At 41.1% G+C, this 18,808-nt stretch overlaps 1 protein-coding gene across 6 annotated transcripts in view; it reads left to right on the top strand.

Annotated features, from left to right (window-relative positions):
- The window catches only part of ACSL6 (acyl-CoA synthetase long chain family member 6), a 110,160-nt gene that overhangs the window by 28,596 nt on the left and 62,756 nt on the right, over positions 1–18,808 (top strand). For 3 of the 6 annotated variants that reach the window (XM_078385750.1, XM_078385751.1, XM_072990178.2), the window contains exon 1: positions 9,997–10,306. The exons of the other annotated variants lie outside the window; for them this stretch is intronic. The gene's annotated coding sequence lies outside the window, so the exon portion shown is untranslated. Of the gene's footprint in view, positions 1–9,996; positions 10,307–18,808 lie in introns of those variants that run through there. 6 annotated transcript variants of the gene reach the window in all.

The raw sequence follows: 18,808 nt of genomic DNA, 5'->3' as shown, positions 1-18,808 counted from the left end.
TGGTGTGGCTGAGAAGGCCAATTCGAGAGTGACAATCTCTTCCATACTGAAGACAAATCCAATCTGTCCCCTGTCCAGCTCCCAGGTTTTGCTCATTTCGGGACTGCCTCTTTGCCTCGGCCTGCTGGACAAGGGTCTCTTCAAATTGGGAGAGGCCATGCTGCACCGCCTGCCTACAGGCTGAAGGCTCAGATGTCAAGGTTTCCCATCTGTTGAGGTCCATTCCTAAGGCCTTCAGATCACACTTGCAGATATTCTTCTATCTGTGGTCTCCCTCTGGGGCAATTTCCCTGCACTAATTCTCCATACAGGAGATGTTTTGGAATCCGACCGTCAGACATTCTCACTACATGCCCAAGCCAATGTAGACGACGCTGTTTCAGTAATGTATACATGCTAAAAATTCCAGCTCGTTCTATGACTACTCTATTTGGAACTTTGCCCTGCCAGGTGATACCAGTAGTTTACATAGCAAGTATCTGGCTAAGCAAGCTGTTTTAGTTCAGCTCTGAGATTGTGATGCCAAGGGCAAAAGATACACTGAATTATAAACATGTTGCTGCCAACTAGTTTGGTAGATAAATGGTAGCAACTGCATAAGTTTTAAGATTTGCATCTTGGGTTTGGAGGATGACCTGTTACTTATTACTTCATTACTAAGATCTGTTCATTGGTGTCCCAGGATATTCTCTGCAGATAGGAAGAATATATTAATCAGTGTCTAATAGTCCAGTCTTAGAGATGAAGATACTTTTTGGACCATAATTTTTGGAATTTTCCAAGAAAGGACTTTGCCCTTGTTCACCATTATCAAAGGTAGAGCATGAATTCAGTTATTTCCTAGGCACAGGGATGAAGTTAGAAGAAGCACAGAAGAAGTGAGAACCTGAGTTTGAACTTTGTTGCCAAAATATTGCAAGATCACATAAAGGTCCTATCTGCAGGAATTTTTTAAAAACAGAGAAGCTTTGTATAAACTGTCTGCTTCAGCATTTAAGGAAATAGGGGGCTAAATGTGAACCAGGGTTCAACTTAATCCAGCATAATCCAAAGCATGATTACAGTGCTAGGACTCAGTCCTGAAATACATCACAGGGAGCACCTTTGTACAGGTGCTGAGTTCTTCTGCGTATTTTGCTAGTAAAGACCCAACAGTAGCCAGCATGCCTGGGGGTTGCAGCACATATCAGGTTATCTAAACTGTAGGGACTCTCCTATTTCAAATTAAGTACTAAGAGAAGAATGCACATGAGTGCCTGTTTTATTTCAATTGGATTTAAAGACTCGTTGAAGCAAAACTGTCTCCCTATCTGCTCCAGGTGTTGCTGGACTGCAGTTCCCAGATGGCTTTACCACTAGCTGTGACAGCCAGGGTTTCTGGGAGTTGCAGTCCAAGAACACCTAGGTTATCTAAGGTTGGGAACCACTGATCTATAACAGTGGTTCTTAACCTTGGGTTACTCAGGTGTTTTTGGACTGCAACTCCCAGAAGCCTTCACCATCAGCTCTGCTGGCTGGGGTTTCTGGGAGTTGTAACAAAGGTTAAGAACCACTGATCTAGAAGACTCTATATGCTCAAGACAATCAGACTTGTCTCAGTGAGGGAGTTGAATCACAATTTAGTTAGTTCTTGAAGGATGGTATATTATCATGGCCCACAAAATACCATCAACCTGCTTTTGTTTCCTTAAATGTAAATCCAGGTGTGTTCAGAAAGGAAAACATTCAAAAGGGTTTACTTTGAAGTGAATTTATGTAGGATTGCCATCTATTATTGTAAGAGCAACCTGTGTGTTGTTTACCCCAGGATAGTTGTGCAGCTGTAATTCTACAATACTAATTAATAAACTTAAGCTACAAGCCATATTCCAATTACTAAACTGTGTTGTGTGCCAGAATTTTAGAAAGAAATGCAAATTTGTTCACAGGTGACCCTGAAAGTATTCGTCTCCCCAAGCAGACACTGTATTGTCTCTTGCTGTCTATATCCTTCTATATTAGATACTGGTTTCTAGATAGGATTTCATGTGAATAGAAGCAGAAAAGCTATTATACTCTGGCATGCAGGGAGGTTCTGACTTTCTGCCATGTAAACTATTAATTAAATATGAACAACTGGATCTTGTCTATTTTCCATGTTTCTGTTGCACTGGATTTATAATGTTACAGGTGTTCAGGGTTTGTCCAGATTACTTTTTCACTGCAGTCATCTTAGTCTTCTTTATTATTATTTTTCCTTCCAGTTCCTCACAATTACCATCCTTCATAAAGGTCTTAGCTTCATCCTTCACACATTTCATGCCTATGGAAAAGACAATTACAGCCTGAACTGCAGATAAATACTCTGCTATTATTTTATTTAGTTATGTATTTAATAGCTTTAGGATGCTATATCTTGGATGATATAGCATCCAAGAGCCAACCTGATATTTTGGGAGGAAGTGTTTTAACCTCTTTGGAATTGCCATGGAGAGGGTTCTCTTCCTCTCTGCTCCTTGCCTCTCCAATACCAGATGAAGGAGGAGCGGACTGAGGAGGTCATGCAGAAGCAGCTGGTATTGAGGGTGGCTGAGTTTTACGAGAAGACTCCTTGGAAAAGATCCTGATGTTGGGGAAGTGTGAAGGCAAGAGGAGAAGGGGACGAGATGGTTGGACAGTGTCTGCGAAGCAACCAACATGAATTTGACCAAACTCCAGGAGGCACTGGAAGACAGGAGGGCCTGGCATGCTCTGGTCCATGGGGTCACAAGAGTTGGACATGACTTAATGACTAAACAACAATCGCCTGAGAATACTGAGGGCTAAGAAGAAAGGTACTGGATTATGAGTGCATGACTACAGAAGAGTATTATGCTCTGGTGCATGAAGAAAATAAGACAAAGTTGATAAATTATAATAAAGAGGAAAAAGAAAGAAAGTAGTAGAGCAGTAGTCTGGAGATTTTTATTTCATTAAAAAATATATGCATACTATTAACTACTTTAAAAGATACATTGCAACAGTGTGCTTCATAGAGAAGGCTATTCAGGATGCAGCTTGAGAAAGCCATAAGATGATGCGAAGTTGATGTGATTGGTGAAACAACCGGAGCACAAAGGATGGCTGTCACATGGCAGCTGGTATGTTAAAATGCCTGGCTGTAATAGAAAGTCAGTTGTGACAGTGGCTTCCCACACAGATTCCCTATGTAGACTGTGGAGCCTATTTGTTGATCAACAACTGCAGTATAAAATTTGGCAAATGTGGAATGAAACCTGTCAATGTAGGATCAAGTGGCTGGAAATCTAGTTACTTAACATAATAAGCCACAACTGGAGTAGGTGCATTGAATCAATTGAATATACAGAGGAGCTGATGCACCAAACCCTCGCTGGTTTAATGGACCTAATTTATTTGCAAAAATTACATTACACAAAAGGATTTCAGCCAGTATGTGACACTCTGAAATTTTACACATAAATGATTTTTTAAAAGCTATTTGCCCAGTTCCATCATGGTGAATGTCTGAAGTTGCACAGATTCATAAACACAGCTTCTACCATTTTGGCTGCCAAATGCAAAACAAAAACAAACCGAAAAACAGCCTGCCCGTCCCCCCACTCAGCCAAAGAAACTATAGCTATGAATGTTTGCTTGTTTTCTTGGTGAAGAAAAATCACTGCTTCACTTAATGCCATATGAGCATAAGCCTGAAATTGATCCAAGATCGAAAGTTATCTTGGGATATGTTTTCAGATGGTTGTAAAAATTGACCTTTAGTTACAGCAAAAAGCATTATGCTAGATGTTAAAAAATTTGGGTTTGCTTTGAATCAAGATTGATCAGCTTTCAGTACTTGTACTTTCAGTGGCCCAAGCTCAGTGGTGGAATATGTGGCAAAAGAATATTGTGCATAGTTTGCATTTAGAATCCAAGGGTGCATGTACAGTATTCTAAATCACATTTAGAAAGCATGATTCTGCACTTTGGGAGGGAGGGAACTTACTGTAGTTCCCAGGATTCTCCAGGCAGCATGTGTGCTGGCCATGCTTCTTTGGGAATTCTGGTAGTTCAAAAACATAAATATGCATTCCTCTTCTGCTAAGCATAGGTGAGCTATGACTCAGGTAAGAAGAATAAGGTAAAGGTAAAGTTCCCCTTGACATTTAGTCCAATCGTGTCCGACTCCAGGGTGTGGTGCTCATCCCCGTTTCCAAGCCATAGAGCCAGTGTTTGTCCGAAGACAGTTTCCGTGGCCAGCGCGACTAGACATGGAATGACGTTACCTTCCCACCGAGGTGGCACCTATTTATCTACAGTACTCTCATTTTTACATGCTTTCAAACTGCTAGGTTGGCAGGAGCTGGGACAAGCGATGGGTGCTCATTCCGTCGCATGGATTCGATCTTATGACTGATGGTCCTCTGACCTTGCAGCACAGAGTCTTCTGCAGTTTAACCTGCAGTGCCACCACGTCCCTCTAGAAGAAGAGTATCCCCCCCAAAAAAGGGAATGAAGTGCTCCTCCCAGCTCAGTCCACAAACTGTCCTTGCCACCAAATTATTATAATCAGTCTCTATGTTACTTCTCTTACGTAAGAAAATCCAGCAGGGGCCAGATTTTTGCTTGACTTTGCATGGTTAAGGCTCTTCAGGCAAAACAGGCCACAGTCTCCCTCTTGAGCTGGAGCAGAAGCAAAGATTGCCAGGCGGTTGCACTTTGAACATTGTACCACAACTAGATTTGAACAGCACAGCTGTGAGCACAGTGAGCTGGATCAACAAAGCTGCCTGAATTTTTTTTACTCATCATGTGGACATGATTGTGGCACCTTACAAGCTTACTACTACCCCACAGAGTGTGAGAGACTCTTTAAAATCCAAATTTCTGGTGGTGCATCTAAGCAGCAAAATCATATTTTTCCAGAAGGAAGGGAGAATTCTTATTATGTAACAATCTGAAATGCATTAGATCAGTGGTTCTTAACCTTGGGTTACTCTGGTGTTTTTGGACTGCAACTCCCAGAAGCCTTCACCACCAGCTGTGCTGGCTGGGGTTTCTGGGAGTTGCAGTTCAAAAACACCTGAGTAACCCAAGGTTGAGAACCACTGCATTAGAACACACAGGCATTCCTAGTAAACTTTCAGGAGGAGGAAGATACAATCCGATCTCAGCTTGGGGTAAGAAGTGAACTGGCTAGTGATGCTTATCAAGTGTACACATCACTTCCTGTTGGTTAGAGCTTCTGTTTACTGAGATGGTATGGTTGGCAGACACCTGTACGAAGATGAAAGAGAAAGAGAACACTGTTGTTTCCTTATAAGGACTGTATCAACCTAATGGTAACTTTCATGAAGCTACAGCATGGACATGCAGAAAGGCAGTATCTCTCACAGTAGGAAACAAATAATAATAGAGTAGAAAACAATAATACAGTATAGCATAGCATTATAAAATAGTAACTGTGGCTCAATTGTAGGTAGTACATTGCCAGCCTCTCAGCATGGTTAACAGTGCCCTGCTAGACATTCTTATTTGGAAATAAGCTCCATCAGGGAATTTACATGGGATGAATTCCATTGAACTCAGTGGGGCTTGTACTTGAGTAGAGGTGAATAATAGGACTACACTGGAAAAAGATGGGAGGAGTCTACTGGTTCTTCCCCCCCCCCCGCCAATCTCTTGAATAAATCCTACCCTACAATATTTAACTACTAGGTAGCTGTGTATTGAATCTGCATCATTATTAGCAATGTAACTTTCACAAACAAATGCTCAGGTTTCTCTTCTCTGCACCAGAGAGGCCTGTCTGAACACCTTCCGTTTGTAAGTGCTCCATTGTATAAAAACCCCAAAGGTGTTTTTTGTTTTGCATGTGTAGCATGTTTCCTCCCTTCTCTTTTCCTTTCACAATGTAAACAGCTTTCGTTATTACAATCTCTTAACAGGCAGAACACATTTTTCTGCCATAACAAAGAGCATCATTTGAGAAGAAGCTATAGTGAGATGCTTTGAAGCAAGGACTGGAGAGGAAAGCTGTATTTTACAAAAATGTTAATTCCTGAGTCCCAGACATTCAGTTCAAGAGTTGTTGAGCTGGGAATGAGTACTTCAGAGAATCAGGCTTACATACCATTGAAACCTCCTCCTTTAATAGATATCTAGGCTTCTGGCTTTTAAGCAGTTAAGCAGATTGGACACTTTGGATTTCCTAAAGAGTGTCTCTTCGTATTGTAATGCATTTGTCATGGAAACTGGGGTAGTTTGTAGGTCTGCAAACTGTTTTAGAACAAATAAGGATGTTGCTTCTCTGCACCTGCTTTGCATGTTAGCACTTTCTTTAGAGATGATGATTAAAATTTTAGAACTGCATAGCTAGAAGGGAGCCTATGGCTCCACAGCCAGGTACCTAAAGCACTGAGCGATCCAACAGTGTCACATAACAAGCACTGCTCATTTAACATCATTGAAACATATTATGAAAAAAAGACTAGAGATGCTATATTCCTTTTCTACAATTCCAGATAGCTTAATTTGCACGCTATGCACATTATTATTTTTTCCATATTACGCAAAATAAGCACAGTCATAGAATCAGAGACTAATGCAGCTGCAATGACATCTTTTCAAATATTTGGCTTAGTAATACTACGAGTGAGAAGGATCTTGGAATCGTTGTATATCACAAGCTGAAGAGGAGCAAGCAGTGTGATGCAGCTGCAAAAACGACCATTGCTATTTTAGTCTGCATTATTAGAAGTATAGTCTCTAAATCACGTGAAGTACTGGTTTCCTTCTGGTTGGCACTGGTTGAGCCTCATTTTGAGTACTATGTCCAGTTCTAGACACTACACTTCAAGACAGCTGTAGACAAACGAGTAAGTTCAGAGGAGAGTAACAAGGATGATTAGAAACCAAGCCCTATGGAGAAAGACTGAAACAACTGGGTGTATTTAGTTCTGGGAAGAGGAAACCGAGATGAGACATAAGGATTTGTTATTCCACTCAGTTTTTCATCATCTACAAATCTGATAATCATTCCCTGCACCCTTTCATCCAAGTCATTAATAAAAATGCTGAAGAGCACCAGGCGTTTGCATATTTTTTCATACCAGAAAGTTTCAACTTTGACATCTGTTATATACAGTAGTAACCATTCATATGAAGGAGCCGGTATACTGTAATAAGTGGAGTATTAGGCTTGGGAGTATTAGAGTTGGGAAATCCAAGTTTAATTCCATGCTTAGTCACAAGACTTACTTGGCAAAGGAAAAGGAGGAAAGAGCAAAATATTGTACCACTTTAAAGGCTGATACTGTAGTTTTGTTTTGATGTGAGTTTTCAAGGGTCAAAATCCACTTCATGAGACACAGGAATGCAAATACATGTCCCCTATATTTAGATTCATGTCAAGGTGAGCATGAAGGTAATAAACAAAGTGACAATAGTTCTTTAAAAGCGATAGCCATATTGTGAGACCATCACTGAAACTTGTGTGTGTGGCAAAATGTCACTCTTTATATGTACTAGCAACATATATAGCTGTTTGACATGGCTCTCCTTTGCCCAGGTTTTCATTTTGTAGCTGACAGAATTCCACTACCACAAATGCTCTTTAGCATTACATTGAAAACCACCTGATCTTCAGGGTGAACTGATGTCCATTTCCTGGTTCAGGGGAGGTAATGTCACATGGCTTGGTGGCTGTAATATTTTCCCTGTTCATTTTCAGCAGTGGTGCAAGCGCTCCTGAAGTGGAAACGGAAGCCCTGCCTGCCTTATTTGGAAAACAGTTCTAGCTGCACAAAGCCGCCGGCATAGGAAGACCAAATATCTGGCTTTATGAGGGCCTTCCTCAGAGTCAGGCAGTCCTGCAGTGTCGGGGATGTTGCCTGAACTGTAAATAAAGAGGAGGTGTCTCAGGGCACCATGCCCACAAGACACGGTGAAGCCAGTCATTTAGGTTTCGTGGGCTTTGGAGAGCCACAGCTGGTTGCTTCTCCAAAGCTCTTTGAAGCATCACTTGGAGGAAGGACAAGGTCCAGTACATCATTTGCCACCCCTTCTGCTTTACTGAAGCAGGTTCTTCCCTCTCTGTAATAGAATGGAAAGCTCTGCATGGTTATGAAGGAACCTTACACTTTCGTAGCCTTGGCAGATTACAACAGAAACGACCTCCTGTGTGCTGCATCTCAAAGTGTCTTTATTTTGCTACATGACATTGGATAGAATCCTGTTTGGTTTTCATATCATGTAAGGGCAATAACTCCGCGCGCCCCCCCCCCTTGACTGAGTCTACTTAGTATGACTGGGCAAGCACGGATTATGAAATCAGTCACATGATCATTTATGTGAATGAACCATGCCAGAAGGGAAAAACACTGCTCAATTACTTTCACACTGAGATAGAAAGCTTAGATAGAATTTTGGCCATTGTGTGGTAACAGTGGATGGGTTGTGACAGGAACAAAAAAATTCCTCTGATGTAGAGGGCTGTGGTGTACAAAAGCATATGCCAAATAGATATTGCTGGTCTTTAACATGCTACAAGATTATCATTATCATTTGTGGGACCAGTGAGGGTCTCCCTGGCTGTAAGAGTGGGCTTTTGATCTCTCTGAAAGCTGGATTTCCTACCCGCAACTTACCTGTGAAGCGGGGCATTGGTGGGCCGGAGACAGATGGCGCCCTTAAGGCAGCAGGGCTTGGATTTAAGGAAGCAGAAGGGGAGACCTGTTGGGTTGGTGCGGTGGACTGAAAGGTGTGCAAGGCTGAGGAGGTGTTGCCGTTGCCACCCAGGTCAAAGACTAGCTGGGAGATGGTCCACCGGCATGATCCCAACACTGGAGATTGGGCACAGCTGCTGGTACCACCAGAGGAAGCAAGCAGGGTCCGTTGGCACCAGACAAGGCACCAAGAGGTCAGGTGGCTGGAGAACCAGCACTGGGTCTGCTGCTGCCAGAAGAAGCATCGGGGCAAGCAGCTCGATCAGAGAGATCCTGCAACCGTCCTCCCCCTGAGACCCAAGAGTCTCCATGTCTTGCTTCTCCCTGCACTCCACACTGCTATGAGAGAGAGGCAAGCCTCTCCTTGTAGAGTTCAGATGGGCTGCCCCATGAAGCTTACTGCACCTATGGGCCAGCAGCCACCGGCAGCAACCAAGGGATGTGGCAGGAAAGCGAACCTTTGCTGCACATTTCCAAGGACACATGAAGACATGCGTCCAGTACCCTTGCAGCAGGACCCTTTGCCTGGCCCACTTACCATGGGGTCCTTGATCTGGTGGAGAAGGTACCTCTCAGTGAAGACTGTGCAGGGACAGAACCCAAAGGACTGAGGAGGCTGAAGCTGACTCTCTGGTGCCCAGAACAACTCATTTTACCTTAGCAGTCCACTTGGACTTTTAAAATTGTGTCATTTAATAAAGCATCCTGTTTCTGCTACTATTCTTGGCATCATCATGGGAGGGACTGTTTCATGTACATTTTGGTAATAACGAGTGAAGTGAGCATTTAAAGAATTTCTAAGGGGATGGGCAGAGAAAGTTACGAAAAAGAAATTCAAATGTTCAGGCGTATTCTGTACATTGGCTGTATATCTTGCATTCAATAAAAGTGTATCTTTTTACAGTATTTCTGCCTCACTGCTGAGAAAGGTTTTTTTTTTCTTTTTCTACATGATACATGCTAACAATTCCAAGTGGTCCTTTATGCAGTCAAATGTTCAACAACAGTTTGAAAACTGAGTAATGGGAAGCATAGATTTGAAATTTTAAAAAAAGTATTTTCATAAATATATGGAATTCTTTGGTGGTTTCTGACCCCACCCCTTCTTTGGCATTTTGCATTCAAATGCATTAATTTCATTTCAGTGGCATTTATTTCCATGAAGTTGCGGGTTTGGGGTCACACTCTAAGTTTCCTCAGTAGGCTAAGAATTCAGTGTCTAGTCTTCTGAAGCAAATGGGAGCCCTTTTGTTTTCTAAATTGGAGGTAGGGATTTCCAGTGGATTTCCAGAGGGAACAGTACAGCAGAGGAGTAATCTCAACAGGACATCTGTTCCAAGGGAGAGCTGGATGAATCAAAGCGGTGATCCGGTCAGCCTTTCAGGGACTAGGAGAGGGTGGAGCTTCCATTGTTCTTTTGAATCTTAGTAAGGGGGGGGAGTGATGTTGCAAATCTTGGAGCGACTTACTCCTCCTCTCTCCGAACAGCAGTTCCCCCTCCCTGCCGCTGCTGCTGCTCTGTTAAGGGAATGAAGCAGAGGTAGCTGTGACTCTGAGGATATGTTTGGGTGTGTGAATCTTAGAAGCTCTATTTGGACCAAGTAAGTAACTGCATTTTGGTTCCTGGATATTCTTTGGAATGGATACGTTAAGGATCGAGCAATGAACTCCTTGCACATGAATGCCAAAGATACTGCACTGTGAAAATTTAAAATCATATTGCAGTTATTAAGGAAAGAAAAAGGTGGACATTTTTCTTTTAATTTTCCCCCATAGAGAATAAATTTTGGTTGTAGAAACATTGTAAATCTCTAGGAGTAGAAAGTACAAAAGTAGAAAAATCTTAACCTCTTAGTGCACTCTACATTGATGAGTAGCAGAGTGCAGGGGAACACACTGCAACAAATTCTTAGAAAAATAGGAATCTTTCTTTTGATTGTGTATTTAGTATAGAAAGCATTGTAAGTCTAGAAAGCATTGTAAGTCTGTTGAAGCAGTAGGATGTATCACATGCTGTACATGCTCCCTTGTAAAGTAAGGGAGAGAAAAGAGCCTGCCTGTACATCAAGATGCTGAGATTTACAAGCATTACAAAGTATTCTTTTAAAAAACTTATTTAATTTCACTAATGTAACAGGATGCGAACAAGTAGCTGATGCATTTGAGCCACTTTGGGGAAATATACAGTGAAATTGAATACTTCTTAACTTTTAGAGCAGTACTACAACAATGGAACCAGTTTCTAATTATTTCAGGAGGTGGTGAGCACTCCAGTGCTGGAGGCATTCAAGAGAAAATTCAACAACCATCTGTCAGATATACATTGATTTGGGTTACTTCATGGGGTGCGGTTTGGACTTAGTGGCCTTAGGCCCCTTCCAACTCTATTATTCTGTTATTCTATTAAACGAAGAAAGAAAAATCCAGAATATTGTATTAAATACATTTCTACTTCTCAGAGCAACATTCTGAAACAACTGTATGTGTGTAGTAATAATTCCATGAAGACAAGTAAAAAGCAAGCTCAGTTTATAAAGAGCACTGTAGCTAATCATCTAAGCAGTATAAGCAGCTGGACCAAACTTCTGCTATGATGGTCATTACTGTTATTTGAGGCTTTTTTTCTCTCTAGCAAATCGAGCTATATATGTTACCTGCGTGTATGTGTGTATTTTTGTGTGCTTATGTACCTATTTGTTTTTATCTTATCAGATAAAAGAAGCTAGCAATTTTGTATTTACTCTTAACTCAGCAGATAACTATCAGACTGAAGCTTTTAAGGATTTGACAAGATTATGTTGTAGCAGAACATTTCAGCAAACTGAACGTGTTTGGCCCTGACGTCTTAGATATTTTGGAGGCAATGAACACTTTGTTTCCTGAGCTCTGGTTGATTCAAACATGAATGAACAAGGGGCATTGTAGACTGCAGCCTTTTCATGCTTATGCAGCCAAGTGGACTTTGACTTATTACTGTGCACCACTGGAAGTGCTGTCTTGAAGCTAGAAGGGAATCTGAGGCAGTATAGAAAAAACCCTTTCTTTTTTAAAGTACTTAACCTTAGTGGGTAAGGTTTTCTAAATAAGTTAGTAGTTAACATTAGCTATTTCAGCACTGGATTCACAATAAGAAAAACTCTACTGTACTTCCGTTTCCTGGTTCATCCAGAACTATCTCTGTCTCATTGGGCAGAAGGAGGCAGCTGGCAGACATGAAAAGGAAACAAATTGTATTTAATTTATTATTATTGTATTTTTTTACCTTGAACAAGATGCTTGTGGAATAGCAAGATGTTTGTGGAAATTTCTGTTTCTATTACCAATATAATTTGGCTGGGTTTAGGTGCTATACATTGTGTTTTAAGTGGGTAGGAGGGCATGATTTGCTATGGTGCCTTAGGTAGTAAAATGCCCTAAGTCAAGCCTGCACCCCTCAGTAGGCTTTTGAAAGAAATGTTTGAAATGATGTCTTCATTCTGATAGGGATTTTGCCTTAATACAGTATTTAGCAAAGAGTAAAAGAGATGTCTGGAGACTTTCTGGTTCTGTTGTTTCCCAACTCTGTTGGCATCACAGAGGCTTCTCTTTAATACAATGAGAACCCTTGGTATATTTACATGACAAACTCCAGGCCTCAGGCTTCCCAACAGCATTCTGTGGGGGATGATGGCAGGCTGTCCTGCTAGATAAGAATTGCCTCCACACCCCATTGTTTCTTGATCAGTCTTTCAATAACAGGCTGCTTTTGGAGCTATCAAGGGAGTGACCTTTGCCCTCCTTTCCTCCCTCCTGATAGTTTTAAAAAACCTTTACAGACCTTGATCCTGCCTGCTTTGACATGGAATAGCTTTGGGGACTATCTTTAGTAGGCTGCTGCATGCTACCTTTCTGTGAGCAATTTTGTCAGGAGAGAAAGGGAAGCTCAGGGCATAATTCACCCATGGTGATTATTTCTCCCCTCGCAATAAATTTGGATGAAAGTTAATCAACTTGGGCTGAATCATGTGGATCTTGACTGCAATTAAACTGGAAGCAACATCCACCAAAATTAACGAGGCTTTCCTGAACTATTTCTTTCCTGAAATATTGAATCCTGTGGCATTCTAACAAGTTTTGTTTGGCAAAAGGTTTCATGGGCTTCAGACCACATCATCAGATCCATGATTCATATAATCCATAAAAAAGGTGCCAAACAGAATTAGTTACCGTTTGCAGTGTTACCATACTGCTTCTTGCTGAAACAGAGTACAACAGCTAGTGCTACTTCCCTGGAATTAGTGTGAACTTATTTAGAACTGGAATACAAGTGGCTGGGGACACTCCACGAGAATTTTAGATGTATCTGGAAATTTAACACGTTTTTATTTAGCGTAATCCTATGGCTGTGTAGGTTTAATTTACATTTATTTAATTGGGACTTGCTTCAGCTAAATATGCTTAGGTTTAAGACTAAGAAACTTGACTTTTTAGGACTACAACTCTTAATGTCCCCTAGTCAGCATTACCACTGGTGATGCAGGTTGGGGGATGCTAGAGCTGTCATCCAAAAAGTAACTTTTCCAACTTCTATTTAGAATTACGGTATAGTTAAAGCCTTTCTGCATTACAGCAACTTCTCCCATTAGGAGCCATAGGAAGAACTGAAGCAATTGCTATATTGGCATCATCAGTGAAAGTATGTGTTACAGGCACACAAATGTGCTGCTTTCAGTGCTTGTATTTATAAAGGGGCAAAAGAGGCAATTACCCGGGGAGGGGGCTTCCAGAAGGCCCCCTCATGCACAAATATAATGGTTCTGTGTACATGTATTTATTTTAGAGATACTGTATAATTCATTTAACCTTTTATATATGTGTAAGTTCCAGTGACATGCAGTAAATTAACTTTGAAGTATAAATTTGGTGATTCACCATGTATTTTAATTCCTCTGTATGAGGAACCCACTGAACCTGAAGTGCCTTTGGACCCCTCAGTCTAAATCCAGCTCTGGCTACTGTGATATTACATGAATTATATGATATTATATGAATATGCATTGCAACAAGCATCACAACAAGCACTATTGGCACTGTGGAGAATTGTAATGATCTTACATAGCATTTAGTCTGAGTACAGGAAGTCTTCAGAGCATTTGGTGGGTGCTCTGTATTTGTGTTGTGCCACAGAATTTAAAAAAAAACATTAAAACTGAACAAAATTGTTTATAGCTGCCTTATCCAAAAGCAAAATAGCCATGGTGATGATGTCCAGCCACCTACAGGAGAAGAACAAGATATCTTGGGTATGGCTGTAGGCAAACCATTTTCATTAACATAATTCTTGACTTCAGCACAACGTCCTGAGAACAGCTCCATCTGCAGCATCCTACTACTGATATCAATTCGTAGACATGTTGATTGCTTCACCTGTTACGAGATATTTACTGTATGTAATCAGTACTTTGAGTGTTTGCTGCTAATGTAAATAATGTCATTATCACTTTGAAAGTTCATGAACAATGGCCAGACAAAACAAAAATAAAGAATAAAGAAGACAAAAATGTTGCAACAGCTTAGAAACTACAGTAACTGCTTATTTTAATGTGAACTTTTGTGGACATTTCCACTACCCTCAGACATTGGACTGCATGGCAGTCATTTATACAGTTATACCTGGCCCCAAAACAAAGAGACTGATTTTTTCCTGGGCACAAGTAGTAGCTGATGTGGCATTTCACACCTGGCAATGACCATTAAGACACCTATTGATATTCAATTCCCATTCCAGGAAGCATTGTTCAGTAAACAATGACCATGATTGGTGGTTTAATTAATCCCGAGCTATAGATAACAAAGGGGAACAACATTATAATGAGTATTATAATCTTCAGTGAGACTAGTGTGGTGGCACTGGGTAGTTAGGAAATATAGTTGGGAATTACAGCAGATGCAACATTTGGTTATGCCCTGAGAATCCTTGACTTGTATTGAGTTCATTGAGTTGGTTGTATTGAGGCCACTGAATCTTGGCTTATATTGAGTTAATCTTTAAAGTGCCACAATAGTTTTGTTGTCTTTATTTTTATTTTTGTTTTGTTTTTCCCTGACATGCTAGTGCAAAGTAACACATCTACCTCTTCTAAAACTTCCATTACAATGTGATTGTTGTCCTTTTCTCATTTCACTTGGTGTCTCATACACTGCCATACCAACAAAGAATATATCACTCACTGGCTAGATAACCATCTCCATATTAGTTTGTTTTTAATGATATTGTATGTTATATGATATGTTATTATGCAGCAGAGCAAATCAGCATTCTACGAGGCAATTCTAAAAATGGGGGCAGCTCAAACAAAATCTATAACTTTGAAACTGGACTACATAGTTTTAGTTAGGCATCCTTCAGTCTCGAAAGACTATGGTACCGTGCTCTGTATGGAGGACTTGGAACAGCGTCTAGTGTGGCTGAGGAGGCCGATTCGAGAGTGACAGTCTCTTCCACACTGAAGACAAATCCAATCTGTCCCCTGTCCAGCTCCCTGGTTTTGCTGCTTTTGTGACTTCCTCTTTGCCTCAGCCTGCTGGGCAAGGGTCTCTTCAAATTGGGAGAGGCTGTGATGCAATGCCTGCCTCCAGGCTGAACGGTCAGATGTCAGGGTTTCCCATCTGTTGAGGTCCATTCCTAAGGCCTTCAGATCTTGCTTGCAGATATCCTTGTATCGCAGCTGTGGTCTCCCTCTGGGGCGATTTCCCTGCACTAATTCTCCATACAGGAGATCCTTTGGAATCCGACCATCAGCCATTCTCACGACATGCCCAAGCCAACGTAGACGTCGCTGTTTCAGTAATGTGTTCATGCTGAAAATTCCAGCTCGTTCTAGGACTACTCTGTTTGGAACTTTGTCCTGCCAGGTGATACCAAAAATCCATCGGAGGCAACGCATATGGAAGGTGTTCAGCTTCCTCTCCTGCCGTGCACAAATGGTCCAGGACTCACTACAGTACAGGAGTGTGCTTAGGACACAGGCTCTATAGACCTGGATCTTCGTATGTGTCGTCAACTTCTTATTGAGCCATACTCTCTTTGTGAGTCTAGAGAACATGGTAGCTGCTTTGCCAATGCGTTTATCCAGCTCGACATCCAGAGACAGGGTGTCAGAGATGGTTGAGCCCAGGTACACAAAGTCATGAACAACCTCCAATTCTTGTGTGGAGATGGTAATAGAAGGAGGTGAGTCCACACCCTGGCCCATGACTTGTGTTTTCTTCAGGCTGATTGTTAGTCCAAAGTCTTGGCAGGTCTTGCTGAATCGATTTATGAGTTGTTGGAGGTCTTCAGCAGAGTGGGCAACAATGGCTGCATCATCTGCGAAGAGGAAGTCCCGCATGCATTTCAGTTGGACTTTGGTCTTCGCTCTCAATCTAGAGAGATTAAAGAGCTTTCCGTCTGATCTAGTCCGGAGATAGACATCCTCGGTTGCAGTTCCAAAGGCATGCTTCAGCATGACAGCAAAGAAGATCCCAAAAAGTGTTGGTGCGAGGACACAGCCCTGTTTCACTCCGCTTCGGATGTCAAAGGGGTCTGATGTTGAGCCGTCAAAAACTACAGTGCCTTTCATTCCCTCATGGAAGGATCTGATGATGTTAAGGAGACAGGGTGGACATCCAATCTTGGGAAGTATTTTAAAAAGGCCATCCCTGCTAACCAGATCAAATGCTTTTGTAAGGTCTATGAAGGCCACTAAGAGTGGCTGTTGTTGTTCCCTGCATTTCTCCTGCAGCTGTCGGAGGGAGAATACCATGTCAGTGGTGGATCTATTAGCTCGGAATCCACACTGTGATTCTGGATAGACTCTGTCTGCAAGAACCTATCAGCACCAAATTTTGCACAGATGTAGTAGACATTCTGTTCTTGCATTGTGCCAAAATTGAGGAAATCTGGGCAATGGGTTTTCAATATATGATATTGGCAGAGTTTTGGTCTCTATATCCTGTCATAGTTTCAACCATTCACACTTGTCAAAAAACAACCCTGACGATTGTTTTGTGTTGGGGTGACAAGTGATTAGTTGATTAAAAAAGGAGTCAGCTTCAAGGATTCTCTCTTGCTTAGTACTTTGTGAATGGTAATGAGCACGAGAGGGTATCCTGTGTAGATCATCTTGACTGCTGTTGTTAGTGTTGTCAACATTGAAGCTGCTCTTTGCTATATAAAGCTTGGTATCTTTTTTTTCTTTCCTACTGACAACACAGGCACCATATTGTGCAATAATACTGGGCCATTTTCTGGCATTTTGAATCACAGATACAGAAGCACAATATCTCACATTCATAAACTGGAGGGTATTTTAAAGAGCTGAATATTCAAATCATTTGGCCATGACTTGGATGGTGGTAATGTAATTTTCTGCTGGATGGCTGAGAAATGATTAACACCTCTTGAAGATAGGTCAGTAAGTAACTTAATATCCACTGAAGCTTGCCAGCCATGACATTTTATAATTATGGTTGCAAAGTATTCAGTATAGTTTTCTCCTATATGCACATTGGCACATTACTCTCTGAAAGAACAGCACTAGAGATATGAAGAAGAGTGTTTGAATCTAGTTATTCCAGCACACCAAGTACAGCTTCTAACTAAGTATATTATTTTTGTTAGTATGTGAAAATGCAGCCTTTTGAGTCTTGAAAACTGACTTATCTTTACTAATAATTAATGGTAGCATATCATCTAATCTTTTGATGTTTAGAAATAAAATGAGCAGTATCAAGGACAATTATATTTCTAAAGCATCTAACAGAAGTTGGCTAAATCTGCAGTACCAGCTTTAAAAAGATCCTCTGCTGTTCTCTGCTGGATGACTGGCAGCTGCCGACTTGACTTTGAAGGAACTCATTTCAGGTGATGGGCCCTGTTCCAAAAGAGTGCTCTTGACTCCAGGCTGATGAAGCTTTTGGCAGCTGTCAAGCTACTTTTGGATATGACACCAAATTTAGCTTTTACAAGCTCTTACCTAGATAATCTAAATTCTTGAAATAAGGAAATCCAGTTGGAGATAATGGAGGCTACCTGCAAGTTTAGAATTGATTTTTTTAAAATGTACTGATGAGAAAGAGAATTCCTGATAGTGTTACAAAGAAAAGCAATGCAAAAATAAAAATATAAATATAAATAAATAAATAAATGATTGGACTCCCAAACCATTCCATGGCATATTGGCACTATTCCTCTAAATTTTGCAAGGTTCATTGGCAATAAGATCTAAAGTAGATTATGAGTCAAAACTCTGAGAGAGATTTCTAATAGCATGTTGGGCTGAATTTACTTTCTCTTTGCATTCATTATCAAAATACAGTTAGTTTTCAAGGTGCCACAATGTTTTTATTTATTTATTTATTTTTGCTTTTGTTTTTGCTGAATTACTCTTTCAGTAAGTAGTATCCTCATTTAAGTTGTTTGGAGGGTAGTCCTTTTTTGCGGTATCACAAGGACACTCTTTTCCTACATAAAGACTTTAAGAATACGATACTGAATTAATTTGATAGTGCAGTTAACCAGAGGTTATCTGTCCAGGGGATGTTGGCAAGGGTGCTCTTGTCATTAGGCAGAGACAGGCCCAGCCATCCCAGGCAACAGATACTGGTGGGATGGAGAAAGCAGAGAGCAGTTCAAGGACAGAGCTCCTCTGTGGCAGACAGGCTGCCTTACATTCCTTGTTCCTCTCTCACGCAATGGAGGATACTCAGAATATCAGAAGTGTTGACATATGTGCCATGCGAGTGGGTGTGCTATCTTATTTTCTGCTTCAGGCAGCAAAATGTATTGGACTCTCTCTGAATGTTCAACATTAAAGCATATTGTGCAAACATTGTTGAGATAAACTGCGACTCTTATAGTCGTACCTCAGAATTGTACACTCTGAGGTACAGTGGTGCCTCGACTTACAAACATCTTGACTTGCAACCAATTCGAGTTACAACCAGCTCCGGTCACAACATTTTACTTTGGCTTGCAACCAGTGCTTTGAGATAGAATTGGAAAAAAGGCCTCTTTTTCCCATTGTTCCCTCCCTCCCTCCTTTCCTGCCCCCTTTTTAACCTTAGAGGTCATTTTAGGTTAA

The sequence above is a fragment of the Pogona vitticeps genome, chromosome 2 (assembly GCF_051106095.1).
Source record: "Pogona vitticeps strain Pit_001003342236 chromosome 2, PviZW2.1, whole genome shotgun sequence".
NCBI classification, from domain to species: domain Eukaryota; kingdom Metazoa; phylum Chordata; class Lepidosauria; order Squamata; family Agamidae; genus Pogona; species Pogona vitticeps.
Note: the sequence above shows the minus strand (reverse complement) of the source record. Positions and strands in the feature narration are given on the sequence as shown.